Below are 15,324 nucleotides of genomic sequence, written 5' to 3'. Positions count from 1 at the left end.
CCAAAAAAAAAAAAAAAAAAAAAGACACCAAGAAAGGTCTAACTAGCACAGGTCTCAGAGACTGCCTAGGACCACACTTGTTCCTAGCCACCCTCAGCCTGATTTCCTGGAAGCCACATAGATCATCCAAATGAGCAGAGACTCAAGCTAGGCCAAGTAGAGGCCAAACCCCAGCATTGGCTTTCTGCAGCTGTGCAACCTAGGACAGAAAGGCTACTTCGCTGAGCTGTGGCTTCTCTGCTGTGCTTATGTAAGCTTAATAAGATTGCCTTCAAAGGGTCAGGGGATGGGACACTGGGGCCCCAGTGAGGACTTCCCTCCTTAGCAAGATACCCACCTGAGCCTAGTCCTGCCCATCCCAGGGCAGAAGACCATGAGAAGAGAAGAACAGGATCCTGGGCACAGCACGTGGCCAATGGGCACATCTTTCCTCTCTTCCCCTTACTCTCAGGCTGTGGGTCTGGCAGTCCCAGCTCCCCAGGCAATTTGCCTCCTTCAGTTGACTATCTACATGTGCCAGGCCTTTGAAACAGCCCCTCAAGGGACAAGGTCTTGACCAGCATCATCCTGAGCTTTGTACCTTGTCCACTGTGCTACCCTATAGACACCTGAGGAATGCAGGGACCACTGTACTCAGAAGCCAGACAACAACCAGCTGATGAAGCTGGGAGAAAGCAACCTCAGACCCGGCCAATGGGACATCAGACAGCATGGCCACTTCCAAAAAGCAGCTGGCAGTTAGTTCTTTAGAATGTGAAACATAGAATGCCTCTCTGACCCAGTAATTCTATTGTGTTTTTTTTTTTTTAAATCTTTTTAAAACAGAGAAGCTCATAAAGGTACATACTGCCAAGGGCAAAGACCTGGGTTCGATTCCCGGAACTCACACGGTGGAAGGTGAAAACAGACTCCTACAGATTGCCCTCTGGCATCCACACACCCAACATATTCAAAAATAAATAAATGGAATGCAATACAGAACAGAAAAGCAGAACTGTCCAGAAGAGCCAAAAGAGGAATCCATCCTGACTGCCCAGCTGAGTCAGTCCTGCCTGCAAGCACAGGGCCCCTACTGCATCCAAGTCACATAGGAATGTCCCTGTTACGAGATATACAATTGCTGTGCCACCCTGCCAATATTCAGGTGACCCTCATCATCTGCTGTGAGGATACTTAAAGCAGAACCCATCCACACAGAAGAATATTACTCAGCAGAGAAAGCTAAAAAGATAGTGTACACTACTGTGTGAGTAAACCTCGCAAGTATTGTGCTGAGGGACAGAATCAGTCCCCCAGACCTCACACTGGGTGGCCGCTGGGAAGGAAGTGTCCGTCCTGGCAGCGTGCTGACTGCTAGGGCTGGGCAAGCTGGGCATGAAGGGAACAGTGACATTGGCACAAGATCTCTATTCAGAATGGTTAAAAAAAAGAACATTCTGAGGGAGGTGGTGGCGCACCCCTTTAATCCCAGCACTTGGGAGGCAGAGGCAGGCGGGTCTCTGTGAATTCGAGGCCAGCCTGGTCTACAGAGTGAGTCCACGACAGCCAGAGCTACACAGAGAAACCCTGTCTTGAAAATCCAAAACAAAACACTAAAAACACTAAAAAAAAAAAAAAATCCGAAATAACCCAACATGGTGGCACACATCTGTAAACCCAGAACTTGGGAGGTGCAAGCAGGAAGCTCAAGAGTTTCAAGAGTTCAAGGTTATCCTTGGCTCATAGCAAGCTTGAAGCCAGCCCAGATAACCTGAGAGCCTGGCTTTTTGGTTTGGTTTGGTTTGGTTTGGTTTGGTTTTGGCTTGTTTGGTGTTGTTTTGTTTTGTTGTGAGGTCCTAAACTAAGCGATGGCTGCAGCATTCTGGAAGGATACTGCACAGCCCTGAATTACAGCAGTCTCCACCCTCCTCCTGCATCTCCTGCAGAGCTCCCAGAACCTCAGGGAGACTGACCCAGAAGTACCATATGATTCCCGAAGTGCCCTGGAGCCACATGGGGCCCAGCGGTCGCTCCATGTCTTACACCTGACACTTTGTATGCCTCTCCGTTTCTGATGCTGGGGCCTCTATTAGCCATAAGAAAGGTCACTTGAACACTAGCATGGTGACACAGTGATAGTCCATCTGGTAACAGAGATAGATGTTCCTAAGCGACTCGCGTGCACACACACAGTATGAGCCCCAGGCTTCCAGACAGTACTCAACATGACAGCTCAGGATTTAACGACACCATTCAGAAAGTTACACGATTTGAACTTTATGAACTGTTTGTTTCGGGAATTCTCCACTTGGTATTGTCACGCTGTGGTTGACCGAGCATAGGGAGTAAAGCCATGGGTAAAAGGAGACTGCCTGCACTTTGTGGCATGTGGGTCTCATCTTGGTACAACTCTGTAAGGCGGAAGTGTACAACTGAGCCTCAGAGGTGGTGGGGGACTTTTGTAAGGGCACACCAGCAGAGCCTGGACTCAAATTCAGAATCTCCGAGAACTTATGCTACACCCTTGCCTCCTTTCAGCACTCCCATCTAAGTACCCAGGGTGTAGCCCCATGGTGCCCATCTGTGGACGGGCAAACCTCTGCTCTGGAACTCTCGGTAAGGGAAGCGGAGAAGCAGGGTTTGAGCCAGATCTCTCTGTGTTGAGCATCTCTCTCAGAGAGTGCAGGTGCAGCTCACCTCCTGAGAGGGACCCAGAGGAGAAGGCAGCTCCCAGAAGCTTCCTCAGGAGCCCTGCAGGCCGCCCTAACAACAAGATACAGGGCCAGAGGGGGCCCCCAGAGGCTAGGCACAAGTCCATCTGTCCCCTACCTTGTGGCTGTCCAGTGTAGCCTCAAGGACAGACCGCCCCGTGAGCTCCAGGGTCTGTTCCTCAGCCCTGCCCACCTCCATTTGGCTCCCAGGCCAAACCTCTACCAAGCCAACAGCAGCTGCCAAGCCCCAGGCAGTTTCCGCTCTCTGCTCCCAGACGGAGGAGGCCCCGTCTGTCCTGAGGCCTGGCTCAGGCCCCATCTGCCTGTCTTTGTCTGGCAGGTTCTCTATGTCCCCTCAGTGGCAGGGTGGAGAAAGCACGGAAAGCTCCATATGCTGTCTCTGCCCTCATCAGCATCCCAAGCTCCTTGGGCCTCCACCTCAACCCTCAGCACAGGCTCCCTGATGGGAGATGGGCGCAGAGTTCACCCTGCCTTCAAGGCCTCTTCCCACTCTGCAGCCCAAAGACAAAGCTACCAAGACTCCCTCCCAGAGCCTTCTCAGGCAAGGCTGGAAGAGCCCCCATAACACCTGCCTGGCCCCTCCCCTACAGGGAGCTGCATGGGGCAAGGCCAACCCAGAGCGGTGGCTGACTCCAGCCCAGCCCTAGGAATGAATGAATGGGACGGGTAATGAATAAAAGTGATGAAAGCATGAATAATTAAATGGAGGGAGAAGGAGATAATGAGTAAGAGAATGAATGAATGAATGAATGAATGAATGAATGGGATGAATGAAAGAGAAAAGGAATGAGGAAATGAATGAGGGGACAAATGAATGAGTACCAGATGGTCTTGCCCAGGATCTAGCTTGAAAGAAGACAGTGTCAGTGACAGAGGGGCCTGAGCTGAAAAGGTGGCCACCACCCTGGATGTCGGCCAGTGGACTCTTGCCAGGACAGTCTTGTTCACTGAGCCTGGGATGTCACCTCTGGGGTGGCTGAGACTCCTCCCACTGCCAGCACATTGGCCATAGCTTGAGGCTACCACCGTGAGCCGGACAGCAGGCCACATGAGCCCTAATGCTTCCTTCAGTGGAGCAGGGACTCTGCTGTTTACAAAGAGGATCTAGAGACAGGAGTAAAAAGCGACCTGCCCAATGACACCCGGTTGACGAGCAAAGGCCCAAGTCACAGCCCTGACACCCAAGCCACCTCCTGCCACCATCCTCAACACACACACACACACACACACACACACACACACACACACGACAAACCGTACAAACCTTGCTAGAGCTGAGGTGGGAGGGGGGGAACGGGTAAGGCTCAGCCTGCAAGGCCTTGAACCCTGGGGAGTGTGGGGTGTTTCCTCTCACAGAGGGCCAGGACAGTCCCCTAAGAGCCACAGTCCATGTCAACCCCCTGTAGCAGAAGCACTCTCACACGCCTCATAGCCCAGCAGCCCACCGGACGACCATGCTCAACACAGCAGCCATGCAGCCATGGCCTGGCCTGCTCAGTGCCAGCTACTGCCCCATTCTCCTGGTGACCGACAATGCCCTTATTCACCTCTAGAGCCACCCCACTCAGAGCTCTCCTCCACCCGGATATGCCCCAATCCTAGGACAGGATATGCTCCTGTCCTGCTCAGGACCCAAAATATGACGTCTCCTGGCCAGGCTTCTGGTTGCTGCCTGCTTCATCAGAGATGTTGCAGTGCCAGAATCAGTGGCCTCGGTGCCCAAGATCCTGAGTGAGGGGCCACTGCAGATAGGTAGGTGGTTCAGTGATGGGAGATGCCCCTCCTGGCCTCTCTCTACTAGCTGCCCTTTTCCTGGGGAGTTGGGGGGGTGGAGAACACACGGCTCTTCTCTTCACTCCCACCCTGTAAGCATCCAGAAGTGATGAGTGGCATATAAAACCAGCTCTCTGAGGGGCCCAAGGTGAGCTTTTTGGTGGATAAGAGGGAAGTATCCCTGGGGGTTGGGCAGGAGACGGAGCTCCCAGTGTCCCCTCTGCCCTTGCTTTAATCTCCCTAAGGAGGCCAGATGAGCAGCTGCCCCTAGCCAGAGCTCTGGACCTTGGGATTAAGACCTGGATTAGGGACAGGCCTGTTCCTGTGAGCACAGCTCCAGCGTGGTGCCTGAACTGCACATGTGGCCAGAGGGCTCGGGGACGCACCTAGGGACACAGGGTGTGGGCATGGCATGAAATCAAGTGTGGGTGTGGATGCTGTGTGAGTCTGGGCTTGCTTCTGTGAGCACAAGGGGTCTTGGGAGTAATACATGGGAGGAAAGTCCCCACCGCTTGTGTCTAGAGGCCATGTGCAACCATCTGTGTCTTGGCATGTGTGCGTGCATCGGTGCACGCACACATGTATGAGTGCACGTGGAGGCTTGACGCTGACGTCGGGTGTCTTCCTGCTCCAGCTTTCCTGTTGAAGCAGAGTATCTTGCTGAACCTAGAGCTCAGTTTCTCAGAGCGTAGCTAGGCAGCTTGTTGAGGGGAGTCCTGGTCTTGGCTGGGATGCTGGGATGCTGCTGGGATGCTGGGATGCTTCTTGGACCACCACGCCCACCTAGCTTTTCCCTAGACCCTAAGGGCCCAAACTCTGGTCCTCACATTTGCACAGCAAGAACTCCAGTCGCCTAGCTACCTGCCCAGCCTTTGTGTGTATATCCGACCATCACAACACTGCCACAGCATCTCCGACTTCCTCCACCAAAATCCATCTGCAGCAACCAGGTTGGGGGGCGGAACCTCAGAAGCTGGGGAAGGGGGAGAGGCAGCCTTTGGGGACTCTTGATCTCTCCAGCGTCAGCCTCAGCCTAGCCCTGCCACTCCAGGCTCCTAGACATTAGCTTAGACACCTGGCAATATCTCCACGCACTCCAAAGTGTAGGTCCTGGCAGAACCATGACAACAGCACGTGAAAAAGGGTCACCCAGGCGCCATCACAGCCTTCAGGCAAGGTTTAAAAACATTTTCCCGCCGGGCGTGGTGGCGCATGCCTTTAATCCCAGCACTTGGGAGGCAGAGGCAGGCGGATCACTGCGCGTTTGAGGCCAGCCTGGTCTACAAAGTGAGTCCAGGACAGCCAAGGCTACACAGAGAGACCCTGTCTCGGAAACAACAAAAACAAAACATTTTCCCACTTCACGTGAGAACACGATTCCAGAAGCTTCCCGGGTCCCAGAGGACGCAAGACCCTGACCTGGTAGACCAGTTTCTATCTACTGTTCTCAGAGCAGCTTTGGCCTCAAAGCCCTTGCCGGTTAGAGGAAGAGATGAGCTCTTGACCAGGAGGTGAGGACTCCCTTAGGGGTGTCTATCCCTGCTCTAACCAGACCCCTGCCCCTCCTCAAGTCCCCAGTGAGTCACAGTCAGGGATGAGAGAGATCCCTATCAGCCCGGGAGGGAGGGACAGCCTCAGGGAATCAGAGTAAGAGAGAGAAAACAGGGAAGGAAGGGGGGGGGGGGAGGGAGCAAAAATGGAGGAGGGGGAAGGGTGACAGGAGGGGACACCTCAGCCCCCCAGGGCCCACTTCCAAGTAGTCAGAGCACCCTTACACACACTTCCACACCCTGCCACCCCTAAACTGAAGCACCAAGGCTACATCTCGCCAGCTGCGTTCCACTTCTCTCTTCTCCCCAGCTTTGGGGGGCGGGGGGCCGGTCACACAGGGGAGGGCTAGGGAGAAAAGACAAGGTGTTACAGTGAGAAGAACCAGAAATAGATGAAAATGAGGATGTGCGAAAATGGAGAAAAGAAACAATACAGCAATGTCAGACCGGGGAAAGCGAAAGAAAGTAGATGTGTGAGTTGGGCAAAGAGATGATGATGTAATGGGAAAGGGGGGTGGGTGGGGGAATAGCAGCTGCAACAGTGTATCTAAGACAGGGCTCCCCAGAGGGGAGGTAACAATGTAACCCTGTAGGGAGCCAGACAAGATGAAGAAGGCCCGAAGCAGGAGGGGGGCTTGGCAAAGAATCTTAACGTTCAGAAGAGCAGGGCCTGGGAATCAGCAGGAAGATGGTAGGACAGACATCGGGCTCCCTCTGTGTTTGGCAGCTAGGAAGACGGGTTATCTGGGCTGGGCTTTGGAGCATGAGTAGAAGTTCGCTGGAGAGGTGAAAGGGGATAAACACAGGTGTGAAAAAGGCAGAGAACAGGCTGCTCAGGTGGGGCAGTGTGCAGAGTACGCAGGGCAGAGGAGCCAGTCTGAAGCCGAGCACTGAAAAATGATAAGAATGGATGTGACATAGATACGGGACAGGAGAGCGGCTGGGGGCAGCCAGGGGAGACTTCTTGAGAGAAACAAGTGGAACCAAGCCTGCAGTGTGAGCAATGAAGACAGGTAAAAGACAGAACCTAGTGTAGGGGCTGGTGTCCAGCCTGGGACTCCAGAGGGTTCGTAATCTCAGCTCAGTCATCAATTTGCCATTATGCTGGGTCCTCTGCCACCCGCCACCCCTAAACACACACACACACACACACACACACATGTACACACGCACACACACACACACACACACATGCCTAGGTTAGTTTCACCAGGGACAGTCATGACTGAACTGTCCTCATGATCAAAGTCAAGGAGGCCCTGGCCTGGGTCAGCACCCAGCCAAGTTCAGGGATCTGGCAAGACTTTGGCCCTAACTAGGTCTTCATGCAACACCAGACTCCACAACTGCTCCGATGCCGGCCGTTCTTGTAAGAGATAGGATACTAGTAGCCGACTGCATAGGTTCGAATCCCAACTCAGCCCTAACTAGCTCTGTGGCTCTGTGCAAATTACTTCATCTCTCTGCGTTTCTATCACGTTTACGAAATCAAGATAATACCAATGACTTCCTGACAGGGCTAAGTGGGTTTTGATACACAAGGTTTGGTACCCAGCTGCATCTTATAGTCCACACCGTCTGCTGCAGGGCAGAACACTGAGGTCTTATTTCACTGCTGTTCATCTTGGGAGCTGTGTAGAGTGTGGAGGCTTCTGCATTGGGGCCTAGGATGGGTGGGGTGGGGCCAACTATTTCACCCCAGAATGTGCTGAGGGACACATCCAGGGACCTGGAAGTGGCCAGCCAACAGAGCCACACACTTAGCAAGAACAGGGACAGAGAAAAACCCTCCATCTCAAAGAGAGGTGTGCTCCTTGCCCATGCCGGATGCTCCTCCTCTGGCTAGCAGCCTCACTGTCTGTTTCTCTCCACAGCTCCGTCTTCCACTAGACTATGGCCCTTCTTCCTGCTTCTAAGCCTTTGTTCACTTTGTCATCTTTCAAGGGCTGGAACCAAGAAGACTTCCTTCACAAGCCCTCCCTCAATCTCCAGAGTCAAACCAACACCTCACTCCCTTGACTCCTTCCTTCTCCATTCGGGAGGTTCATAAGGTCAGGAGCAAGACACCATGGGCTCACAAGTCACACAAGGCCTATGGGGCCTGGCAGGTTCCAGCAAACAAGGACAAACAGCCAGTACTAGACCCCCCCCCCACCTGCCCGTCCCCACCCAGTGTCCCTCCTCTTATCTTAGAAACCGTGCTCAGTGTCCAGTTTCTGGGTGGCCTGGATGTGAGTGATCATGTCCCCAGGGAGGGTCAGGGAGGGAGGTGGCACTCAGTATGACCACAGAGGAAAGAGACTCCCACCGAGGCCCAAGAGGAACCATGAACAGGGCACATGAACGGAGTGGGACACTGGAGGTCAGGCCCTGTCCTCAGCGATGATTACTGGCAGGCTCAGATCGCCCCATCTGATGGCCCCATTTCACAGATGGTCGCCTTTCCCTGGATCACCTCTAAGCCCAGGCAATCTTAGAGGAAGCTGATACTAAAAATAAACCCTGCCACTCTCCTAACTAGTGACTGCTGAGCCAGCTCTGTTCCCCAAAGCCTAAAGAGCCAGGAGCCACCAGTCCCTTTCCTTATACGAGGACACCTTTCCGGTGGCAGGGCTGTGCTCACCGTCAGTGGATGGAAGTGGGCTCCAGCCCCATCTCTCATATTTTTACCCTTCCATAGCCATCCACAACCAGGCAGATTGGCTGTTCAGCCTAATACCACAAGCCCCCAGCATGCACCCCGCATACAGTAAGGCACCCAATAAAGACTGCTGCACCAACCGAGTAGCCCACCATCAGGATCCAGATGTCCTGCCCAAATCCTTACCACTGTGTGCTCTACTTCGTGGCCCAGTGCCTCAGGGAAGCACTTGGAAGAATGCGGAGCAGGGTGCTCACCTTGGCAAGCCACTTGCTGCCCAGACCTCAGGGTTCCACGTATAAGATAGGGTGACATGACACGGCTTCCCACAGGCTGTGCTGAGGACCCAGAGGTGCCTAGCACCTGGCAGAACCCTCCGTGTTCTGACCACTGTCCTTGCCATTGTATTCCCTGCTGTCTGTCCTCACCCTCCAACAGGAGGCACCTCAAAGGCAGGAAGTGGGTGGGATTCAGATGCAAGCACTGTACCCCAGGTGAGGCAGTGACAAGAGTCAGGAGAAGAGGATAGATGGACACCTACACCTGCCACACCCTGGAGAAGTGAGCCAGGCGCGGGCTCCACCAGGTACCCAGAGCAGGGGCCAACAGATCTCCCTACTCCCAGGATTCCTCAGCTGTCCCAGGCCTGAAGATGGAGGGAGGGGGGGGTCACCAAAGTACCCTCCTCCTCCACCCATTCCGGTGCCGGCCACTGGCGACCCAACTGGCAATCAGCCAGCTGCACGCTGCTACAGACTGGGGGCCACTTCTGCATGACTCCTCCAGCCTGGCTAGGAGCTGAGGTGGGGCTGGGGTGGGGATCCACCAGGCAAGGAGAGCGTGCAGAATGCTCCAGAGCTGCTCAGACATGGCACACCCCTAAAGGTGTGATCACAACCTTAGCCACTCAGAGCTCCAGGGTAGGGCTGGGGCAGCCAAGCAGCCGAGCACGGACTCTACATCCTCTTAGCAGTGTGGGCTCTGGTGGGTATCTGGCCAGCCCAGAGCCTTGGAAGAACAACAGTGACACCAGCCTCCCAGAGAGGCCAGAAGGCTCAGTGATCTATGACCACAGAATGAACCACCATGTTTGGGCAAGGTTAACCCTCTCTGCAGGATCTTCCCACTCTAAGGTCCCTTCCTAAACATTAACCAGGACTGGGGGACTGACAGAACACAGCTAAGGGCTCTGGGCTAAAGGACCGTGGGTATGTGGGCCGTGGCTGCTCAGATTCCACGAACACCACCCTGCCCAGGGGTTTGCACAGAGGCAATTTGATCTTCTGGGAGTCCCAGGGCCATGGAGCCTGAGCCGTAGATAGCTCAAGCAACCTCCAGCCAACACTGTGGGGAACAGAATTTTCCAGAAGCTCCGCACCACAGAGCCTAGAAAATACTTAGTGTAATCTGGCCTAAATCCAGCCAGCTGCAGTTGGGAGTCCCAACTCTAGTTTTCCTAGTCGGGGCCCAGGGCTTTGCTTCTCCCACACTCTGCAAGGAAATGCTGGCCCTGTTTCCAGACAGCAGCTATTTAGTAAGACCAAGAGGGCAAGGGGGGGAAAAAAAAAGCAAAAGCCTGGGCAGTTAAAAGCAAGAAGCTAATCTAACGGGAGCAAGGACAGCCACTCCCTGCTCACCCCATCACTCCACATCCAAACTTCCAAGTTATAAAGAGGCTCAGAGAGGTTGGGCCAATGTGCCCAGGTTACACAGCAAGAAACTGGAAACAACTCTCTTGCCAGTTGGCTCTTTCAAGTTCACCTTCCCCTTCAGTGGACCCCAAAACAAACAGAGCACCAAGGTCTGGGTGGAAAGACAAGCTCTGATGGCTCCAGCAGTGGCAAGAAAGGCAGCATGGAACCCCACCCCCCACCCCAGCCTGCCACCTTCAGCAATCAGGTGGGAAAGGTGCTACATCATTTGTCAGGGTCCCCTTTCCCCCTCTCCTACAGCTGGGCCCACCAGCTCTGGCTGCTCAGAGTCCCCCCCCCCACACACACACACCCCACTGTAATCACTGTTTCCTGTTCCGTCCTCAGACCAGGCCTGGTCTATGGGAGTGGGGGAGGGGAAGAGCCACTGCTCTGGCTGGGGGCCTACTCTGAAGTGAGGGGCTGGAAAGTGAAGGCTGCCCAGCCCCCCAGAATCTCCGAAGGCTGGAAGCCAAGACCAGTGGAGTGGGGGGACAGTCAATAAGGCTAATGTTCCCGGGACATTTTGTGGGACAGAGATCCAAAGGGTCCAGGTGGTCACTAGCTCAGTCCTTGCTCAGGTTGGTGTTGGGAGACAGGACTGAGTAGTGGAAAGAAGGGGCCAGCCCCTAGGCAGTGCCCAGTTTGGTCATCCTCCCTCCAGACACAAAATCACAGGGCAGCGTGAAGCTGGGCTGGAGCCCAGAACCACAGCCTCATGGTCCTGGCCAGACTTGGTGGTGACAGTGTTACCACAGGCTGGGGCCCCATGCAGCGCCCTGGTGCCACCCAGCCCATGAGCCATCTTCTCGGCTGCTCCCACCACACAGGAGCAGAGTCTCTGGCCCAGCTGCATTATCTGTGTTTCCATGCTCCATTCCCACTGCCCAGAGCAGGCTCGGGCGCCCCAGAAGCTCCAGGTCTGTCAAGAGAGTACTGTACTCCCCTCATCTTTTCTTGGCCCTTGTGAGTCACTCCCTCTCGGCTGCCAGGACACAGAGAAAGTGAGGGTCAGAGAGGTAGCGCTCAGAAAGAAAGGCTGGGGCAAGAGTCTGAGTTCCTAATGGCTTTCTAGGGGTGGGAGGTGGAGGAAGGGTACAAAGGCAGGTCTGGTCCCCTGTGCAGAGCCAGGCATCCAAGATTCCAAATACTTCCTGTCCTGTGCTTACCACTCGACCCAATACAAGCCACTCAAGCGGTACACATCTGTTGTTGCTGTTGTTGTTTTGTTTTGTGTTTGGAGACCTTGTTTCTCTGTGTAGCCCTGGCCATTCTGGAACTCACTCTGTAGACCAGGCTGGTCTCAAACTCAGATATCCGCCTGCCTCTGCTTCCCGAGGGCTGGGATTAAAGGTGTGTGCCAGTACTGATCTAGCTTTGTACATAGCCCTTTTACAAAGTTCCCCCCAGCCTGTCCCCCAACAACCCTTAGAGTCACCCGTTTGCAGGTGACAGGGACCTGTGAATTGGTAGAAGAAGAGCCTTAAGAAAATCCCTCTTTGCTGGACATGGTGGTGCACGCCTTTAATCCCAGCACTCAGAAGGCAGAGGCAGGTGGATTGCTGTGAGTTCGAAGCCAGCCTGGTCTACAAAGGGAGTCCAGGACAGCCAAGGTTACACAAAGAAACCCTGTCTCAAAAAACCAAAAAAAACAAAAAACAAAAAACAAACAAACAAAAAAACCAAAAATAAAGAAAGAAAGAAAGAAGAAAAAAAAAAGAAAATCTCTCTTCTAGCTGCTTGTTAGAACCTCCAAGACTATAGGAGAATTAAACAGGAACAGGGATGGCATCTATGATAAGACTGCCACCTACCAAATGGTCACCAAGAGCGAATGATGTGGCATTTGCCTATCATCCTAACAATCAGATGGCTGAGGCAGAAAAAAATCATGAGTTCAAGGGCTATCCTAGGCTATAGAGTGAGACTTGGTCTCAAAAAATTATTTTAATAAGCAGGGTGGTGGTGGCACACACCTTTAATCCCAGCACTAAGGAGAGGCAGAGGCAGATCTCTGAGTTCAAGGGCAGCCTGGTCTACAGAGTGAGCTCCAGGACAGCCAGGGCTACAAAGAAACCCTGTCTCAACCCCTAGTCCCCCAAAAGCAACAGATATATAACTTGGGGGATAAAAAGAACCCCAGAGAGGTGAAGTAAAGTACCTAAGCTCACACAGCACGAGGGCATAGATCAGGAGTGATGGCAAGGGCTGGACCCAGCTCCAAACAGCTAGATTCTGGCTACATGACTCTGAGCAAGTCACCAAGTGTCTGTGTGGCTCGTTTCCTCAGCTGTAAAGCAGGGACTCTGGTCAATTCTAAGACTGTCCTGCACACATCCTACACTCAAGCACATAGACCGCTGTGGGCAGGGCATCAGAACTGTGTCTAGTATTCAGGCGGGAACTGTGGCACCTACCTAGAGTCCCCCTCAGCCAGTCCCCTAGCTGGCCCAGAGGGCTCTTAGTAGCAGCCCCTCTCCCCAAGCAGCTTAGGGGAGGATGGGCGGAGTGGAGGGGGGTGCGGGGCAGTTTCCAGGAGCCTTCCTTCTCCCAAAGGAAGCAGGTGGTCCCTCCCACGCAGCCCAAGCACAGCTGTCCAGCTTTAGGAGGCTGCTTCTGCTCCGAGAGAACAGGAGGCTTCAGGTCCAAGCCGACAGCCCTGAAAATTGGACCCTGTTTCTAGAGGTGACTACAAGATGAGAGACTGGAAGGTTCCACAGGCTGCCACTGTGAACCCTATCAGCTTAGCTCAGAAAGCATCTTCCTCCAGGAAGCCTCCAAGGCTCCCCGCAAGAAGGGTCATCTCCAGAGAAGGCAGCTTACTCCAGCTCCTAGTGGGAGGGGGAGGCTGAGCCTGACGCTGTCTAAAGCACAGAGAGGGTCTTGCGGTGGAGGAGCGCCTTGCCCAGATCGCACAGCAGGCGTCTGTCCCTGGTGTCCAGCAGCCCCGGGAAGTCATCAGGACTCTCAGTTCTGGTGCCTCTGAGTTCCTTTGCTCACTATGGTTCCTGGCCTGGAACAGTCCCAAGAGTCCCAGTTTTTCCTTTCTATAGTGAGGGCAACAGCTCATCAGAGCAGCCTGGGAGGGCAAAGGGGATGATGGTTCCTAGATGCAGGGGCCAAGCATCCACCTGCTAGCATGCATCTCAACTTCCCAAACACACAACAGTAACTCTGACAAAGAGCAGGGCACAGTGACTCATGTCTGTAATCCCAGAACTTGGAAGGTAGAGGCAGGAGGTTGGGGAGTTCGAGATCATCTTTGCCTATCTATGTAGCAACTTTGAGGTAGCCTGTGCTACATGAGACCCTGCCCCGCCCCCAAAGAGGTATCTGTATGCACCAAACAGTATGCTTTCACAAATCAGTTGAAAACCCAGCCCTGAGAGCAGACTGAACGGCATCTATGGTCACTCCCAGACCTGGACCTTAAAAGGACATTCTCCTAAGGCTACAAGTTCTAGTGTCCCCACACTCCATGGCACTCTGGGAGTCACTTAAGCGGAGCAGCTGAGGTGGCCTGAGGTCCTCAGAGCCTTAGACATCCAGTCTCTCAAGACTGAAGCCTCAAATCTGTGGGTCAGGACACACCCCCAACTTGCCGGCAACCTGGACAAAACCAGCTTTCTCCTCCCCCAGCCTCCCCCCCCCCCCCGAGTCCCATCCCCCATGTCCCATGCCCTCCCAGACTGGCAAGAAGACCCAGGGTCATCCTGTTCCTCCTCTCTTGAGCCAGCCACTGTCCTCAGAGGCCCCCACCAGAGGCCATCCTAGAACCACCAGCTGGGCTCCTTCCAGTCTAAGCTCAGTCCTTGCGGAGAACACACCCTCTCCTCTGATGTGGCATTGCAACAACCCAGGACCCTCTAACCATTAGCCTCAGGCCAGGTAGCAGGGAAAAGCCCTTCCTCAACGGCCCGGGCCCCTCCCTGGGCGGACAACGTGCCCATAGAAAGGACATCTCTGAGTCCCACCCTACCACAATCCCTCCTCTCCTCAGCCAAGCCCACCTCCCAGGACTGTCACGCAGCACTGGTCTGAACCACCCCAGCCCCACTTTGCCTCCATGCCCATCTGGTTGAGGCTCTACTATATGTTGGGTCCCCACACTATTTGTCGTGTCCCCACAATCTCCCTGGATCCTTTTCCTATTGGTAGCGTGTGTATTATCAACCTTTTTTCCTCTCTGGGGACAGTAGCCTCTCTGTAGCCATTTGTCCTGAGCCCTATACACTCACACCAAAATACCCCCCAAGGGGCCACTGTGTCCACTCTTCCTCCGGGGAGGGCATCCTTAGTGCTCTTTACAGAGGGGAAAGCTGAGGCAGAGGAGTGGCCAGCTGGCTCGACCTCACCATGAATGGGTGGTGGTCGCTGGACTTTGAAACCAGGTCTTTGATAATCGAGGGTAATTTTCTATAATGCTGATGAGAAACGGATCCCACTGCCAGTGTGGGCAGTGCCCTATTCTCTCAGGGACCTCTCCCCTTACCCCTATCAGGAAAAAAAAAAGGACAAGGAATGGCCCACCAGGAACTATCCTGTGGTTCCTCCCACCAAAAATAGCTAACGGGTTCAAGCCAGCCCAGGGCCCTGCCTGCCTCCTTGCAACCTGGCTACCATGCTTAGGAGAGAAGGGGCGTGCCAGCCAGCCTGGCCTCTGGTGGTCATCTCTGAGGGTAGAGACAGCCATTGCTCCTAGAGTCAACCATGGGGGTAGGACACAGAAGTCCCCAGCTCACTCAGCCCACATCTAGACACCTATCAACTCCGAACTCACTTGGGACCTGGGTTCCTCAGGGCAGGGACTCCTCCACCTGCAGGACCCTCTTTCTCCTCCTCCACTAGCGAATCCAGGACCAAGTTCAACCCCATAGCTACTTCTGTTTCTCAAAGGGACAGTCAGGGGTCATCTAGTACACACCTCTGCCAGCATGCACACCCATGTCTCCTGGGGT

At 54.1% G+C, this 15,324-nt stretch overlaps 1 protein-coding gene across 1 annotated transcript in view; it reads right to left on the bottom strand.

Annotated features, from left to right (window-relative positions):
* The window catches only part of SDC3 (syndecan 3), a 34,001-nt gene that overhangs the window by 17,880 nt on the left and 797 nt on the right, over positions 1 to 15,324 (bottom strand). The gene's annotated exons all lie outside the window — the stretch shown is intronic.

This window comes from Acomys minous (genome assembly GCF_964271855.1).
Source record: "Acomys minous genome assembly, chromosome: 6".
NCBI classification, from domain to species: domain Eukaryota; kingdom Metazoa; phylum Chordata; class Mammalia; order Rodentia; family Muridae; genus Acomys; species Acomys minous.
The sequence above is the reverse complement of the archived record's forward strand: the minus strand, read 5'-3'. Positions and strand labels throughout refer to the sequence as shown.